Source organism: Anser brachyrhynchus (assembly GCF_964034855.1).
Source record: "Anser brachyrhynchus genome assembly, chromosome: 12".
NCBI lineage: Eukaryota > Metazoa > Chordata > Aves > Anseriformes > Anatidae > Anser > Anser brachyrhynchus.
This window is the reverse complement of record NC_137707.1, coordinates 6,573,828-6,587,700: the sequence shown is the minus strand read 5'-3', so window position 1 is coordinate 6,587,700 and position 13,873 is coordinate 6,573,828. Positions and strand designations below refer to the sequence as shown.

General features: G+C 37.7%; 1 protein-coding gene across 12 annotated transcripts in view; it reads left to right on the top strand.

The window, feature by feature from the left end:
• The window catches only part of WWOX (WW domain containing oxidoreductase), a 510,587-nt gene that overhangs the window by 222,252 nt on the left and 274,462 nt on the right, over positions 1–13,873 (top strand). The window lies entirely within an intron of this gene.

Sequence of the window (13,873 nt, the reverse complement as noted above, 5' to 3'; positions counted from 1 at the left end):
CATGGTTTCCTGTTTTTCTTAGTGCTTTTCCTTTTTCTAAGATTGTATTTCTGCATTTTAACCAATACATTTCCGAAATGTTTTGGGTTTTGTTTATTGATAAGAAAAGTCATTCAGTACTGGCTATATATTATTTATTGATTAATTTATGTAGTTTTTTTTTCAAATATGCATTTGTAGCAGCAAACTACTTTTTAAGGGAAAAGAAGCTAGACTCTTGTAGAAATCATTAAATTGGATTATGTTTGTTGATCAAAATATTTCCTACCTGAAATATTTTCCAGCACAAAATTAGCTGCAATAAAAATAACACATAATTTGTAATATATCAATTTTATAAAGGTAAAATCTCTTTTTAAGAAATGCTCAGACTAGAAATGGCCCATGAGTAAACTATATTTAATTCTTGGAATATGAGGTGGCAGGAGAGAGAGAGACTTATCCAAGCATTTTGAAATTGAAGCAGCTAATGGAGTAGTATTAGAAGTAAAAATGCTTTGTGGATGTCTAGAATTTATGTTCAGATCTGTATCTGAAAAGCAGTCCTATAACCTTTGGAATCATTGAGTAACCTCTTAGTTTCTTACTGCTATCTTCTTACTTGCTGGCATTCACAGGCTATTGAAAAGAAACCTCAGAGTTACAAGAAAATGAGCACTGTATGTTCAGGGAAAATGCTTGAGCTTTACCACTTGGGAAGGAAATTAAGTGGTTAGTGATTTGCATAATGTGGGCAGCACCTTCTACAACATCCTTTATCAGAACCAAAATGACTAATGTCAGACCACAGAGTCCTTTTGAAACTGTGGGGCTGTTTCATGTTCTCTCTGAACCTCTACATACTGCACTGTTCTACTGTGTCCTGTTATAAGTTTTCATTTTGCACAATGTAGACCTTTTTAATATTTATCAGCATGCTGCCTCTAACTTGATACATTTGTACTGCACAGAAATTGATTTTCAAGAAATGTGTTTTGGATTTTTCGCACGCTTATGGGGTTTGAGAAATGCATATTTGCATAGAAATAATCTTTAGTGAGCTAAATTTTAGAGTATGTCAAATTTATAAATATCACTACTGTAAAGACATATTTTTAGAAATAGATTTCTGGCACAGTTTATTTCAATTCCATTTTTCACATTTGTGTCACCAACATAGCTTTGGCTTGGTATTTTTTAATGCATTTGTTTTCAGCGTTCATGTTTCAGAGATTAAACTTTTCCATTGTCTTGTTCAGACGTTACAGCTTGAAAATGAAACGAAACAATAGAGGTCTTTTGTTTAAAAGACATCCATTTGGTTGGAGACACGTGGACAGAAAAACTTACTTAGCTCCTTTTTCTAGTTCCAAGCACAAACATATTTCCTTTTTTTTTTTTTTGTGTTACATTGTCCCTTTACTGAAAAAGGAAGTTCTCATTTTTTAAACCTCCTATACATCTTTAAGGCACATTATGTTTCCTGTGTCTGTTGTTTCATTTCAGAGTAACTGCTATGTCTCTGCTGTTAGTTTATGCCATTTCGAAATTACAGGTGCTTACTGCACAGTCACAAGCAAGTAATAAATTGAATTTGCTTGTTTATAGAGACTCCAGTGTTCTATCTAAAAAATAGCAAGATGCTTTAAGCACGTAATAATATGTATCGGATAGCAATATATGCTCTGAACTGTTCAAGTTGGGATTACATTGCCACAAATACTGAAAAGGTGTTGCAAATCCATTCTAAAGCTAAAAAAAAATCCCATGCTAGAAATGGACTGCATGTTCAAAAAGGAAACATAGACTGAGGAAGGAAAATACAGTGCCTTCCCTCAATTTTCAGGGTCCCTTGGATAAGTAAGGGGACGACAATATTGTCCTTATCTGATTGGTATCAGGGGAAGGGGAAAAGCCTGACTACAAGATCTAGCTGCTACTTATTTAAGAGTTCTCAAGTTTTACTCTAAATATCATTATGCCACTTATTTTTTGTCTCTGCAATGTAAACGTATTTAATTGCGGTACTCTGAGAGAATTTCTGAAACTGCTTCCTATTCCAAATGTTGTGCCTAATCTTTGTATATACATAACAAGGGCAGTTATATCCCAGAATTACATGAGGTCAGTTTTCAAATCCCTCTGGAAATGAGCCACTGGTGTAGAGTTCAAGAGGCTCCTGCTAATCAAATGTCTCTCTGTACTTGGGAAGTTTTGCTCTGCATCGACTAGAGTAAGTTTCCATGTGCACTTTAAGATGCTGCTCCTCTTCTCAAGTCCTAATGAGTGAGCTAAGTTCAGGGAAGATGCTTGGCCCAGGGCACTCTCACCGTAAAAAAGACACTACAGAGGGGCATTTCTCAGTGGGAGAACCATTTAGCATTGGACTTGTTCTTGTTCACTGGTCAAATGTGTTGACCTTAAGGAATGCTATGTATGGTCTTCGGGCTTGAGAAATACAAGTGGGTCACTGCACAGAAAATATATACACTGATAATAGCCTTTTTTTTTTTTTGTTTACTTTATGTTAGAAGTTTTAGAGAATTGAAACCATTTAAGAATTAAATTAGGTTTATTATATGTAGAGTGGGGACGGAGAAGGAGGTCAGGTCATCAGAATTGTCTGTAACTGTTTAGAAATGAATGCGCAGCGTGTCATACCCAGGGCAGGCAGCTTTCTCTGTGCTGGCTTTTTAAAGAGCCAGTAAAATGCACAAGGAAATATCACTGGTGTCCTGATTAACACCCCCCCCCCCCACTACAGCCACCCAAGGTGTTTTTATTTTTCTCTGGACTAAGTCAAAAGTTAAAAGAATTTAGGAAATCTAACGTGAAATGGGCAAGGCAAAGGAACTTCCCTAGGAAATTCTCTTTGACCAGTTCAAACAGCTTAAACACTATTGACCATTCTTCTACCAGCTCAGTGATGCATGGCTTTTTGAATCATCCATTTTCTTTGCAGACTACCTGGGGTTAGCATATCATTACTTGATAACAGAGTTTCAATTCGAACCCACTGGCAGTGCTGAGCTTTAAGCTGGATACACATACTTGCAGGCTCATCCAACCCTACATAATTGTCTGTACATTTATTTTATTGTCAGCTCAGAAACAAGCTGAAGAAACTAACTGTTTGCTTTAGAACACATTAACTTCTTTATCACATTAATACTGACTCATATCTTATTTCCCAGTAGCAGTAACAAAAGCATTCAAATATTTCCCTCACAGGACAATATCTTTAATAGCTTCTGTGTGTTTCCTATTTTTGGCTGTTTCTGTATAAACAGACTAATCTAATAGCATGCTGAACCATCTATACTTGGCAGAAATTCAGCAGCTCACTCATTTCTATGGCAAGCTGAGATGCCAAGGGAAAAAAAATCCTCACTTTTATTGCAGTAAGATCTTTCTTAAAGTTGTCTTTTATAAGTGTAATATGACCATCATTTGGGTTACTGTAGCACCTTGACTGGAAAAAAAATACACATTTATTGCAGTACGGGATAAACCAAATAGGAGGGCATTACTCCACAATGTCCACAGGAATTCATTTACCTAATGTATTCAGTCTCTCTCGTGCACATTGCTTTAAATGGTTGTAAAGCACAAGCTTAAAAATATTGTTGAGAGCCAATTAGGAAGGCTGTCTGATAAGGCTGGAAAAACAATTGGGAAGTCACTGGAAAATGCTTACATGTAGAGGCCTCGTGCTTGGAGCATTTAACCATCCCTGGCAAGTTAAATTCTGCCTTGCCTCCACAGCAATCACAACCTGTGCTGGGAACCCACTCAAGAAATGCCCCCCATCCATGTTGCGCCTCTCATCCCAGTACACCCCCATGGCTTACATGGATAAATTGGTAAAAATCCATGGTTCTACTTCTGGCTGCTGCTCTGAGCATTGGGATGTATGGTTTGATGTACATTTATTTTGGGGCGATGCTATCTTAAGCAGTCTCAGACTCCTGCTTCCTGAGCTGCCCTCTTCATTGAAGTCAGCACTTTTTGATGGTTTATATTTCAGCCAGATTAGTTTCCTGATCCAGTTCATTGCATGCTTATATAAATTCTTGCACCAGCAAAAACAAGGCAGAAAGAAATGGCCAAAGACAATGACTGTTTAAACTGGTTTAAAATTGTAGATGAGTGTCCAGCCATGGTTTGGTTTCTCTATAGTCAAAGCAGGGCAATGCCATCATATTGTGTCTGTCTGTAGTGGGTTGGTGTTTGTGATAAATATTTGAGCTATTGATGAATGTAGCTATAAAAATGCAAATTATGATGGTTTTCTTATTGTTTTACAACCGTATCAGCTGCACAGCCTCTTAGAGTGAAGTGGGTTTATTTAGTTTGGGACATTTATCAATACTTACAGATTTATTTATGTAATTGATATTTTTATGTCCCTGTCCTTGTAACATTTGGGTGTAAGAAGCTTATTGAAGTCATCTAGATCTGAAATCAATGCATCTCTAATACAAAGAGGCTCCTTACCTGAATTGCCCTAACTGTACAAAAATAACCCACTATTGGACTGTACTCAAATGCACGCTAGTAATACCTTACTATGAAACAGAGAAATATTGAAGTCTCTTAGGCTTCCAGTTTCCTCGCTTGGTTTTAAACTGTATTTTTAACGTTATTTTTGCTACAGTAGGCCAAGTTCATCCCTGATATAACTGTATTGAAATCAGTGGGGAGACTTGTAATTTTAAGAATAAGACACAGTAAAGTGCTTTGCTGGATCAGGGCCTAAAAGGATTAGTGCTGTGGAATGCTTATGGTGGACATAAAGGTAACCATATGAATAAAAGTAATTTTAATTGCACTGGAGCGGTTTGGGAATTTTCTTCTACTTCTCAATAAAAGAAAAGAATAGACTCTTACTGCCAAGCAGAGAATCCTATATAACATTTTGCATTATTCTGCAAATATTAAAATTGTAGAAAACGTCAAAAAAGTCCTAGATATAAAGTCTGAGATATAAATCCCCTAGCTTTTATTTTGAGGCTCGTGCGCATTTTAAAGCAGATATTTGGTACACAAATTATAAGACCAATGGGGAGTATTGATTTTTAAGTATAACTATAGTAGCTTTATACCTATTCTATGTTTTTCATTAAAGCAACAATCTGAGACTTTTTCACAGAGAACAGAAACTAGCTGATGATTTCTTATTGTATTCTGTGAAGTAAAATGATGAACAGACAAAGATGATTTCTGTGCTTGGTCTGTTCCTGATTTCCCAGGAAAACTTGGTAGCGGATGAAGCATCCGATAGAATACAAGCTGTTCAGCTCCACACGCACCTAAAGTGGATTTGGGACTATGACTTTTTCCACTAGAATGGATCTGTGCAGGGATATCCAGAGTAATGTGTGTAAGACCTTATTCACCAGTATTTTTTTATAGATACTTCATACCTGAAGTGAAGGGAGGGGGAAAAAAGGCACCAAAGTTCATCACAGAAGCTCAGGACATTAGAGAGAACCAGGACTTCCCTGGTCCTGGCCTGGCAAACACCACTTTGAAGCAGAGTTGCACGTAATGGCACATTCCTTGCATCATTCTGTGCCATCACTGGGTTTTTAGGACTTGACATTTGAAATGGAAGAGTATTTGTTGCTGGTTTTTTCCATCGAATTGCAAGGTATGCCAGTTACAGTGCTTGAACTGAAGTTGTGACTCTGTCTTGCAGATCTTGCAGTCATGCTCCTCCAGGTGGTGAGCTTGTCCAGTTATGTCGCAGTTGCATGGGTTAAGTCAGTACTTGACTGGGGAGTATTTGTGACATAATGGTTTGCTGATTCAATAAGACTTGCTTATTTTTGGATTCTGCTCAAAGCCAGTGTCCCCTGGTATGTGAGGAGGAACTGTGCCCTGAGGCGAGGCATGAGAAATGGGAGGGTGATGGTGAGCTGGAGCCATTCCTGATTGTACAAGTCCATCCTCCACTTGAAAAGGTTTTAGCTCAGGTGCGTCAGTTAAATTCAAGCTAATTGAGTTTTGCTATTTAAAATCCCCCCTGTGGTTTCAAGCAGATACACTAAACTGTAATCAACTATTGTATAGGTTTGTAGTTAATGCTGAGATTCACTGGCACAGGAAAACATTCTCAGTTTCCAAAGTGGAGAGTTACTTGCTAACCCTCTCCTTTTAGATAATTTACTACTTCATTAAAAGAAAAATGTGTATCTGGTCATTTATAGCGTAAACATTCATGAAAATAGATGTTCAGTGCTAACCGTAGAAATGAAGATTATGTTGTAGGTGCAGGGGTGCTTGCCTGTGGGCGTGTGCTGCAAAGAGCTTGGAATTGAAACACACAGACATTTTCTGATGTGTCAGCTAAGCTAAGATGTTGCATTTTGTCTGCAATAACAATTTTGAAGGTGATCATCAAGCGTTCGGTTGAATTTGTACACTTCTTTCTAACATCATTTTGCTTGATGATAAAAATCAGAGTTTATATTCACACAGAGATTTCGCTGCTTCTTCAAGTTGTTTTTAAGCCTTGCGCATAGCTTTTTGCTGTGTGGTACTGAGGTCAGGCAGTTCTTCCCCCTTTTCGTTCCTTACTTCTTTTTTCCTGTGAGTTGAGGTCTGAACATTGATGATTTTTGAGCCTCAGATAAGATCAATTTTCCAATTGTGTAATACAGTACCTGGCTTTTCTGAATGGCACTGTTAATTGTCATTGACTATAATAGAATATGAATAGCACAGCCACTTGACACCAACTTAATGGTTCTGACTTTTCAATGGTGCCAGGAGTGTAAGGCTAGAGGGGAAAAAGGGTCAGAGGAGAGATAAGAGCTCTTCCGATTCCATTGAAAAAGATTAAAGCTTCTGTGTCTTTCAAGTGGTACTTGTGAGGGTCACAATTTCTATGAAGTCACCTTAAAACTGGAAGTGATTGAGAAATTTCAATCACAGAAGGTCCATTAGGACACCCCCTCCACAGGATTTTTTCAGGTTAATAGCCAAACAGAAAGGCTCGTGTCTAGGATGGTTGAAGGGGAAAGGCGACAGTCCTATTGCAGACGACACAGTCTTTTCAGAGTGCAGCATCTCGAACCCTGTTACTCCCTAAGGAAGAATCACTCTTGTTAACAGGGGCTTTGTCCAGCTGGGAGCGCTGCGAAATTTTGTGATTCACTTTAGTACCTGTTTTAAGAAAAGCTTACTGCCTTTAAACACACAGCCACAGCCTGTTGGGAATGCGATAGTACACAAGATTACCTGCCTAATCTGATCACAGCACTTCTCGCCCTTTGTCGGCTGTGGGGGGCAGAGGCCAGGAAGAGGAAGATGTTTTATTTCTCTTCCTCTCTTGAACATCAGTGCAGGGAACAGCCATTCTCTATACATTAAATGCCTGCCATTACTCATATGCGGTGCTAGACTGCAGCTTTTATATTAATATAATTTAATACAATTTCCCAAGGATTTCTGAACACCTGGTAACTCAATGAGAGAAGAATGTTGCTGTACGGAAATCTGGGAGAGGTGCCTGGCGTGCAGATGGAGATTTACCCTGGGCTGTGTGCAGGATGCTTTGGGTGTGGGGCTGGTGCTGACTGAATCCATAACACTGACTGCACAAGTGCATGTTTGATTTAGCCAGAACATGTCAGGCTTCTGTTGCACACGCTCAGATCAGTTGCACAGCACAAACCCAAAGTTCTAGACAGGAACAGGAGTCATTCGTTTGTCTGTTTGTAGTTCTGATGTTGAAGCTACGCCGTTAATGTGCAAGGCACTGACGGCATAGCAGTAGAATACTGGCAGTGATATGGCTGCAGGTGCTCCTATAAGGAATTGCGCAAGTCAGACTGGATAGGAGGCAGAAGTAAGCCCAGCAAATTTGCTCATATGAAAATTTGACATGTAAAAAGTGAATCTGGAGTTCAGATACTAACTGAAGGGGGAAGGGCGTAGTTATCTTTATATATACAAAAGGACTGGTATCAAAAATCTTTAATTTTCTTGAGTGTGATGTTGGACAATCTCTGCTGACTTACACAAGGGAAAAATAATTAAGGTTTGCCTAGAGAACAGTATTTGTCAATGTGTATTTCATTGCTGTAAGGATTTGGGGGGTGGGGGGCGGGCAGGGTTGGTTTTGTTGTTTTATCATTAAGACTGTTGTTTGGGAACAAAGCTTCCAGAAATGGTTGTCAGGGAAAGTTTCATTATTCTGACTGATCTAAGTTTTCCCAGTAGATTTCTGTTAAAAAAGAATAAACAAAGAAAAAAAGCAAAACAGCAGAAGTGAGAATTAGATATAAATATGACACTAAACTATATCTTTTAATACAAAAGAACTCTTTTTTAATTAGAAGCTTGGAAGGACATACCCTTTAATTGCTGCACTTGTAGTTTCTGGGCCATCAATATCCTTGCTTCTTTCATTAATAAACTGGCAAGTCAAGTAGGAAAGCTGCAGGAGTATAATTTTTTCCCTTAAGCTCTACTTAATCAACAGCAGACTTGATCAAACGCAAAAAAGAAAATGTAAATCAGTTGCATTAATTCTGCTGGCAGTAAATAGTAAGAAGAAAGCTAAACATGAAAGAATGCTCATTTTGCATCTGATATCTGGGGTAGCATTGAATGGGAGAAATAGGTAGTTAAACAGCTCTTTAGATTGTGAGTGACTAGGGGAATACTGGGGTTTATGTATGGATTAGCACAGTGATAGACCCTGAGTGGCAAAAGACGATGACTAATTACCTGACAGAGCAGAACTCCATTCGACTTGGTCATTGAAATTAATTTCTGTTTTCAGGACTGGCAGAAAGCAGCTGCAGAATTTCAGTTCAATACTCAAATTAACTAGGAGTCTAAATTATTTCTTTGCACATACGGTATTAGAGGAGTGGGTTACTAAATTGATCTTGATTTTACACACTGAGGCAAGAATTATTCCACCTTTTTCATCAGAAGTCCGTGTCCCCTGGAATCAGGGAATAAAACCTGTGCTATAATAAACTACTTGGCACTGATTTGAACTCTGTCAGATAGTTAACATCTTAACGTTTCCTGGAATCCCAGATGAAAGAATTATAAAATAAAGTCTTCCGGGATGGAAGAACGTTTTACTACCTACCTCACTGAGTAAAATACACTGAACTGAACTTAGATGAATTTTCTTCACAGTTTGAATAGGATTATTCCCAGGAATTAGTTTTTCTCATGATGTATATATGTTTGACAATCTGGTATATTTGAAAACTCCTCTGACTTTGATAAAAGAGATGGGGAAGATGTCCCGCTGGTTATTATTGGTGAACTCATAACAGTTTTGAGGGAGGCATGAAGACAGAAGAAACTAAAACCAACTGCAAAAATACCTGCAGAATCAACTTTGTTAGAAAAACCTGTATATGCTAAAATGAGGTCATATATCCTGTGATTCTAAAATACAGGAATTCTGCCAGATTTGCATGTTGGTAGTTGACTCATTACATCCATGAGCAGCAATTTTGTCTTTTGCCAGTAGCAAAACTCCCAGAGCCTTTTGTCTGTTTTCAGGTTCCTCATCTTTTGATTTATTTATTCAGTGTGAGTTAATTCTTAATGTTTATAAAGAAATTAAGTAAATAAATGAGAAGAAGGAACAGGCAGCAGTATGAATAAAGGAATAAATATTTAATATTCATGCGTACACTTTAGCTCAATGGAAAACTGGGAAGGAGGGGTATGTGTGAGCCTGTTTTCAGCACTTGTGCCCCATAGTGTTATTGCTGAATAAATTATGTTACATCCTACTCTTGCCTACGTGCATTCTCTCAACAGACACTTCTAGGCGGAAGGATTACCACATAAAACTGGCAGTTTTCATCTTCTTGTGTCTTAGGCTGGTGTGGAGTCGCTGCTGTAACCAGTCACCTCAGTACCTAAGAAGTGTTTTATTTCCTTTGGTGATGCGATGTCAACATAGCTCTGCAAGAACAGATTAGATTCTATTCTAATTCTGTAATGACTCTGTAGAGGTAGCAGTTACTTAGAAAAGCAGAAACAAAAACAAAGAACATTCTTTTAGTCAGATACTTTGCAAACTTCATGTGGAGGTTCATGAGAGACAGTACCTTGAGAAATCTGCTCTGGTGTATTAGAGTTACATTTCACAGTATGGCACACTGGTAATGATTATGAGGTTATATATAGTAATTTTCTTGTGTTTTCAAATAAATAACCAAAGAAACTAATCAGAAATCCATGAAAATTATTTTGTTAAATAGAAAGCGGGAACTTACTTAACTCTCTAGTACAGATATTAGTAAGATTAAAACATCATATTAAATGGTTACATTCCCTCCCTTTTAATTCATTTCATTATCCTTTTACTCTTAAGATCTATTGTCCAACTATTAAATTATCACCTTGCATATGCTTTGTGTTCTATTTTTGCACTCATTAAAAAACTAATATTTTCTTGCATACCAAGAAGAACCAACTAAACAAACAAAAAGACTAAGTAATGACATGTGGCCTTGGAAGTACAGTTTACCTGTTTGTCTTGTTGATTGTACAGAGTTCTGTCTCTGTGTTGATATACCAAGAATCATGAACTAAATTGCATTTAAGCAACTGATTTGCATTGGTTTTGCATAGAGATGTAGGTGTCATTTATGCTTTTATGTTCTGGAAAATTAATATTCCTCATCTTAATGCCAAGAGTCTACTGTGATTACTCTTAGGCTACCATTAATATGAATTTCCTTGCATTGCCATTCCAGGGAATGATGTTAATGGTGTGCTTTTTGTCTTTGATGTGGATAGCAGGTAATCCTGAGAGTGTGCTAGACTGACTGAGAACTACAGTGTCTTGTATGTGCATTGGCTGTTGTTGTTTCAGCCTATAGGAGAGGTAGGTGTTGGACTAATGGTAGATGTTGGGCTGTGATAGTTGTATCTACAAGTCACTTGTCTATAAATGGCAAAATAGGACCAACTCAGAAAGTCTTTGTGAGAACACCAGATCATACACAAAGCTGCACTGAATGTCTCCCACATAGGAACTCATTTAGGTCAGACTGGCATGGGTATGATTTCTACCCAAAGCAGGATTAGAAAGGCTCGATTTATCTTTGTCTCTCATTAAAACTTGAAGAATGGATGGTTTAAATCAACTTCCTTCTAAAGTTCCTATTAAAGTCCAATACTCCATTTCTCACCTATAACTTCCGTGTTGCAGAGAATAAGGTAAGAGCTGTAGATTCAGGATATAAATTTACTGACAAGGATTTTTAAGGATTTTTTTTTTTTTTATGGAAGATGGGAGAATTATAAGAAAGTGTGTGAGAAAACAAAAAAGTGTCTCAGATAATGAAATAGTAATTTTTTGGCTTCTAAGAAGAAGTTATTCAACCATGCCCTGTACTTCTAGATACATGTCCAGCGTGAAGGCTATTCATTTCACTTGGTGTTAACTCAGCATCTTAAGAACACGGTGGAAATTTCTTTTACTCATGAAATATTTTCTCCTTAGCATGAGGCCCTTACCATAGTCAGTAACCTCCAGCAGGCTTGCTAGGCTGGTAAAACTAAAACACTGCTGCTCATTGTGGCAGCTGACTAGCATTGGTGAGCAATTATACTCTCATGACCATATACTGTAGGTTGTTTAATTGTCTTTTGCTTGGAGTTAAACAAACTGGAAACTTCAGATGGCAGGGCACTGCCATTTTTCAAGTGAAATTGCAGAAACAGGAAATCTATAAAGAGGGCAGATATTTCACACGTTTTCTTCACTTGCTGCTGAGACCATTATTAATGCCACAATTTAAAAATAAAAGATACAGAAGATTAGAGTTTTGAAGGAAGTATTGTTTCCATAGTCAAATTAACTCTTCTCCTTCATAAAGTCTTGAATACTGTAGAAAATTATGGAGAAATTTTCAGCCTAGAAAACCAAACCTGCTTTGTTCATTACCACATTGGTACCATTTGGGCACAGGAAGCTAGGATGACTGGCATTTCCTTACCTTAAATAATACCTAGAACCAGCTAAATAAGGTACCTAAATACCTACTTTAGGCCAGATCCTGTCCTGGCCACTTGAGCGAGAGTTGTGGTACAGCTTGCTTGTGGATAGGTTCTTTAAACGGGAGAGTTTAGGACCAAAATAATTAGCATATCATGTCATGGTGAGGTATTTATTATAATGGAACTATTCTTGGGAGGCTGGGATTCAGAGTTTTAAATCAGAGCTGAGCAAGAGTTTTAGAGCCTTATTCACAGTAAATTTTATGTTGGTGAAAGGTTATGGAATGGTTTTCCATACCATGTCTACTTGCTGTCACAAATCTCAGAAGAGATATGGAGTCAGAACATTGTTGTGCTTTTTTATTTTTATTTTTAATTTTTTTGGGGGGGTGGCACGCAGACGGGGCAAGGCTGGACAGTGGAGAGCGAGGGGCATGCATACAAAGAAAAATGAGGGAAAAGCACTTTATATAGCAATTTTAAATCTGCAGTGCTCCTTTATGCCAAACATGCAATCAATGTAATTTCCGGCAACAATTGGAACTCCAGTTTGTCTCAGTTAGAAGCTTCTTTCTCAATACCTGCATCTGATGACATTTGAGTTATTAACACCACTGGGCATTTCATAAACTCACTGCTCACAAATTAGTGATATAGTTACCAGGCAATCCTGGTTTTAGGTAAGAACTTCTTCACTGCCCTCCCGAGCAATCTCTTGGGCTATAAATCCCCTCCCTGTGACAGCTCCAAAGTGTTACTGCCACAGACCTGTCCTGGCCGTCTTTCTCCCCTATAAAGGGGAGAGAGAAGTGAATGAATGAAAGAAAGTCAACTTCAGCCCAGCAGCAGCTATACTCCTAACAAAATGTTTGAAAGAGTAAGCAACAATATCTGCCACTGACACAATATGAAGTGATTATGTACCGTGTTATTTGTATTATGATTTAGTGTGTTATTTCATTGAGTATATGCAGGCTAAGAGTTTTCTGCAGGAAAAATATATGGTTTTAGAGTCTATAACGTTCTTGTGCTGTAAATTGCCCAGAGATTTTGGAGAATTCTCCATTAATGCTGAGAGGGCAAGGAAGGGCATGCATGTGCACATGGACTCAAATATTTCCCACTCAGCTTTTGTTTTTAGTGCATGTGTCCATTTCTGCTCATACAGAAAAGGCACTGGAATCAAATGAATGAGGTTACACAGCCTGAAACAACTGTTGCACTTGTTACCAGCTCCAAATCTGATGGTTTTGTAAGAGAAGACCCAAGATACACATGCATGCCTCTAACTTTACACAGATAAAAAGCCTTTCTGAAGTGCATAAGATTAAGTTTACTCTTTCTGCTTACTGAAACAGCACACTGTGACCCCTCCCCAAATTTATAAAGCATGTACATAAAACATTTGCATAAATACTTCTCTGAAAAGTGGAAAAAAGTCACAGTTTTCGTGGCAGATGAAAAGTTCTGTAATTAGTGAAGTTTTATTGGTACTAAAACGACTGTTTTAAGCGTGTTCACAATCTTTTGTGCAAATACCTAGTGGCACTAGTAAGAGAGGATAAACCAAGCAGGATATGACACAAAAAAGTCCAGACGGTGATCTGATTACCCATGTATTTTAGTGTAGTCTATTCCTTTTTCACTTCTGTTATTGCTAGAATTGTGCTTATGGTAAGCTTGACTGCTTTTTGAAAAGCTAAAAAGAATATTTTGATTTCTAAGAAGCAAATATAATGAAATTGGCTTGATAAACCCCCATTGGCATCTTTAGGGAACAAGTAAATTAAACAAGTAATTATACCATAAGGTTTTTAGAAGTTAGTAGATTTAAATACATTGTATGAATCTCATCTTAATGTAGCCTTTTGTCTGTAGTGCTTCCTGCCAAAAAAAC